This window comes from Cololabis saira, chromosome 10 (genome assembly GCF_033807715.1).
Source record: "Cololabis saira isolate AMF1-May2022 chromosome 10, fColSai1.1, whole genome shotgun sequence".
Taxonomy (NCBI): Eukaryota; Metazoa; Chordata; class Actinopteri; order Beloniformes; family Belonidae; genus Cololabis; species Cololabis saira.
In genome coordinates, this window is record NC_084596.1 from 12,681,389 (window position 1) to 12,686,086 (window position 4,698).

The 4,698-nt window shown below is 43.0% G+C and overlaps 1 protein-coding gene across 1 annotated transcript in view; it reads right to left on the reverse strand.

The window, feature by feature from the left end:
* The window catches only part of LOC133452432 (receptor-type tyrosine-protein phosphatase F), a 199,390-nt gene extending 195,722 nt beyond the window's left edge, over positions 1–3,668 (reverse strand). Inside the window, exon 1 of the mRNA XM_061731732.1 lies at positions 3,330–3,668. The gene's annotated coding sequence lies outside the window, so the exon portion shown is untranslated. The remainder of the gene's footprint in view (positions 1–3,329) is intronic.
* Between the last annotated feature and the right edge of the window lie 1,030 nt (positions 3,669–4,698).

Below are 4,698 nucleotides of genomic sequence, written 5' to 3' on the forward strand. Positions count from 1 at the left end.
CAAGTATTGCTACATGCATGTCTATGCCAGCTAGCCAAGACTGTGAAGGCTCATTATTTCATTAGAAGTGACATGAGTGGGCTGATAAAAGGAAGGGGCGATGGGGGGGGAGGCTAGTAAAGTAATGAAGTAGAATGTCAGGTTTAAGCATGACATTTGAAGAAACTGGTAGACTGAGCAAACAAGGGTGCTGGTGGAGGCGGCGGGAGAAATCAGCCACTGGGTTACACTCTGACAACCAGGCACCAAGTACATCAAGCTTCAGTTTGATTTGCTTTGCTGCCATTAAGCATCATACCTACCCCTAAAACTGGGGGGAAAAGTAAAGCTGTAACTCAAAATCATGACATAACCTTTCATTTCCATAGCCAAATTTAATTGCTAAATATATTTCTATGGTCACCAAAAATATGCATGTATAGCATATACATGCATAACTTGGGCCTAATAGCCCCCCCCCCCCCCGCCGCCCCTGGAAATGGAGGCAGTTTCAATCAATGTGGAGACATAATGGGATGATGTGGAATCGAAATGAGTTTTGTGCACGGAGGGAAATGTCCTCACCTACTGTACCAAGCGGATTTGTGTTCTCGCTGAGAAACCCACGGCTGTAATGCGAGCGGTTCCGCTTCAGATGAAAGGTGCAAAGCTATGAGCACAGAACAGACCTCTGATGGCTTATTCCAACTAACCATTAAATCCATGTTATACAATGAAGAAAACAATACAGCATATAATTGTTTAGGTAAAAGGATAAAAGTAAGCATTTGGTCAATCTGCATGTCTCTCCACTTAAAAGAGACGATGTGCTGAGGCTGTTGCTTTTTACCTGACGGCTTCCATTCGACACTTGCTAGGCCCAAAAATAACATCACCTTTCCCAAAATAAACCTGTCTCCTCATTTAAATATGATATTGTTTCACAACCTCGATGCGTGTTTAACGAGCTCGTGCGGAAGTCAGAGGATAGACGAGTTCAATCGACTGAACTCTCCGCTTGGGGCAGCTGAGAAAAGCATTCTTGTCAAAACACTGACGATCGCAGTGGTAAAGACGGCCTTTCTTCTAAACCTTCTCCTCAGCACCTGTCATGCTGAATGAGCGACTGGGTGACAGAAAGAAGTGTCAAAACTGAAATCAAAAGGTGATGATCAGCACCGCCAACACATCACACGGCAGTGGCCGCTGATTGACATCACACATTTCGCGAGACGTATTTGGTACACTCAACAAACGCATTGCTGTGTAAACGCGTTATTTAGCACATAGCATGGGATTGACAATTTACGCCATGTAAATGAGCTAACGACGACTTTTTCAACATTGACTAACAATTCCTGGCACATAAACGCAATAAAAAGAAAAAAAAATGACCAATGTCAACCTTCTGCATCGAAGCTTTGAAGTGGCAGGTTTGTAACTTGCAGTATGTGTTGTGGACAAATGTCTCTCTCAACGGACACGGTCGCCTTCACAGACATTGATCTGTGATTGTAAGCAACCTCTTTCATGTCCCAACAGGGATGAAGCCGATTGAGCGGATCCATCATGCGTTAACAGGCCATTACACATCACCCAATTCACTGATGATGAGAAATCAAGTTCTATGGAAAAATCTATATGCTCAACCCATAATTACTTTTGAGGAATGTGGAGGGGAGGTTTGACTGACTGACTGTTCCTTGTAGGGTGATTTATTCTGAGGGCAAGCCAGCCGTTTAGGCAAATGATATTATGTATGTTTGGTCAGTCAGCAAATCTAATAAAGAGCAGGCAGAGATGAACAGCTGGAACTATTTCCTCAGGCCACATCTGAGATGCCACTTAATGCTCAACTGGAACATCACGAGCGATGAGGTGACCGAGGCACAGTTTTAAAAGTGCAATGAAGGGTCAGTGGCCTGCATGGTGGAGGTGAAGGAGGACAACCTAGAGGCCATGCAGTTCAGACTCCGATTGGGTCTATTTGCACAAATGGCCACGGCTGACAGTTTTCTTTTGTGTTTGTTTATGCCACCGAGCAGCTGCATGAACAGTTTCAACAGTCCTCTGCATCTTCAGTTTCATCAGTTTTTGTTTTTTTTTTCAGACACATCTGGGTTACCACTTTCAATTGAGACAAGCCAGGGTGAGAAAAAACTCTTAAATCATTACCTGAAAATAAATGGAAATTTTTTTTCTTTCTTTTCCTGTATGTGGAGAAGTAAGAGGAAAAAAAAACAACCTCTCCTTGCAGACCTGTGGGGGAGTCTGACTCTTTCAAAAGGTCAGACAAAAAGAGACGTGTTGTCCACATTGTGCTTTTTGGACCACTTAAGGCAGCTTATATGGAAATCATACAAAAGTGTTATTTTCTCACAGACATCAACTCCTTGAAGTGAACGACAAACCTACCACGTAAAAACTGCTGTATTATTCTTATCAGAAGTTTTTTGAACAAGTTTACTGAGGTCTAAAATTGTACCAAAAAAAAAAGAAGAAGAAAGCGGTTAAAGATACAATTTCATCTGAAGTGGACATTTAGACACATTTAAAACCAGGTTAGTCTTGGTTAAAGAAAAAAGAAAGAGGGAAAAGTGTGTCCGGTAAAGGAAATCAACATTTTAGCCTCTAACTCACACAAAGAAACGGTTGATCTAAGATAGCATGTTGAGACTGACGCCCGAACATTTAAAAAAAAGAGATCATAATTTATGACTTCCAAAAGTTCTCCTCTATAATTATCTGGGGTTTCTAAAGCTTTCAGAGTCTCCTTCCTAAGTCGAATTCTTGTAACTGAAATTTTACCCTGGAGATTACCCAGGGAGATAAAGACAACTGGAAAAACAGGTTATTTGGCCTCAGTGCAGACCGAATGCAGCGGAACGGTAGGGTGCCTCACCTTAGCAGCGGTAGCTAGGGGACACTCCATGGCCCTCCTATTCAAAGTCCTCTCAATGCGTAGGGGAGGGCTCGCACTAGACAGGGCAATTTGCCAGAGAGCCAGCCAATAGAGCTAAGCCAAGACGAGGTTAAACTATTGTTTTGGCTTCACAAGCAAGAGTGGGCAAGGACAAAAGTAAAGGAGACAAAAGAGTAGTAAAAAAAAAAAAAAAAAAAAAATACCTGACCACTCAACTGTAGCACATAAACTTATTTTGTTACGTTTATCATTAAAGGGGAAGTTGTGAAAGGCGGATCAAGAGAATTAAAAAACACAAACTGGAACAGCGACATGAGGGATTAAGTTCAGACCGCCTTGGGGTGGTCAGACACTTTCAAAAAAAATGCACCTGTCCTTGTTTTGAGAGGTAATAACTTCTATCATCATAATAGCGGCACAAACTTACCCATACATGCAAAGTAGGTCCTCTTACAAAGAAATCCTTTTCATTCCTTTCTTCTTTCTATTGTGAGGCACTTATTCCAGAAAAAGAGAGTATCCGAATCCTACAAAAAAGAGTATCCAGCAGTATCCACAAAAGATTATCCCTGAGTGATGTCTTATGAAAAACTGTGTGAAAGAAAAGTAGTCCCCAGTCCCCTCTTCAGTTATTCCATGCACAAGGTTTCATTAAACTGGAGGGACTGTCTCTTTGGCTCTCCAGCGACAGGTTTCCAGCTGTGGCTGTGGAGGACTGCGGCTTGGGAGAGATCCTTCAGAGGCAAAGCTTGTTCACACACTGAGGGGGTGCCGAGGACTGCCTGGGAAAAGCCAAACCCACCGTGTGATGTCACTGGTGTCAGATTTCAGAGCGCGGAGGGAGGACTCGCTGGAGTCTTACCTTTCCCAGCTCTGACCAATGACAGGCAAATCTGTGCTCCACCTGCATGTAGGAAAAGGGAAATAAACCCTCTGGAGGTGCGTGCGAGGTTGCGTGCAGCTCAGAGACTCCATTAGGTCTTATCTATTGTCCGCCTTCAAGAGAGGACTCTCTGACCCAGTGGAAGTTCATGCAAGTTAATCATCGACCTGAAAACAAATGCCCCCACTGCTGCTTTTAAAGGAAATTTCTTCTATGGATTTTAAACTATTTGCTGAACCATTAATGTTGAAACTTGAGCGATTAACAAAAGCATGACCTTGAAATATACAAACATTCCCATGGGATTGTGATAATATATGTCCAGCTACATGTTCTGAGAATAATGAAGCTGCTCTAGAAACAATTTGGCCTTCTTTCTCAATCTTAAAAAAAAAAAAAAAAAAGAAAAGAAAGAAAGGGTGTGGGGGAATAAATATGCAAAATTCTCGTTCTTAAATCTTCAAGGCGTTGAGCACACAGATATAAATTTCGCAAACACACTGTTTCTCACTCCCTCTGGTCAAACTCTGCTGGCCATGGAGCTAATCATCCACAACAGATGTTCAGAAATGTTCAGTCGGATTTATGTCGGAGCTCAGAGGAACAGCCAAGTCAGCTCTAGTGCTGTTTTTCTCTTCCGTTCTACAAGGACAAGGGATCGCAGCGAGAGAGGATGTCAGCACAACAATTCTCTACCCCGAAAATTCTCTGGCGCTCAGAGACTCACCATCCGAGACGACTGTGCCTTAATAGATCACAGAGCCCGGGGACCTTGGGGAGAGTTTTGCTCATTTATCCCTATAATACTGTGTGGACTGCAACTTGACTCATCCAGCAATGCTTCAACTGTTTCTCTCCTGCCACATCATCAGTGGCAGTGCTGACATTGCACGCCACCTGGGACAGAGACACG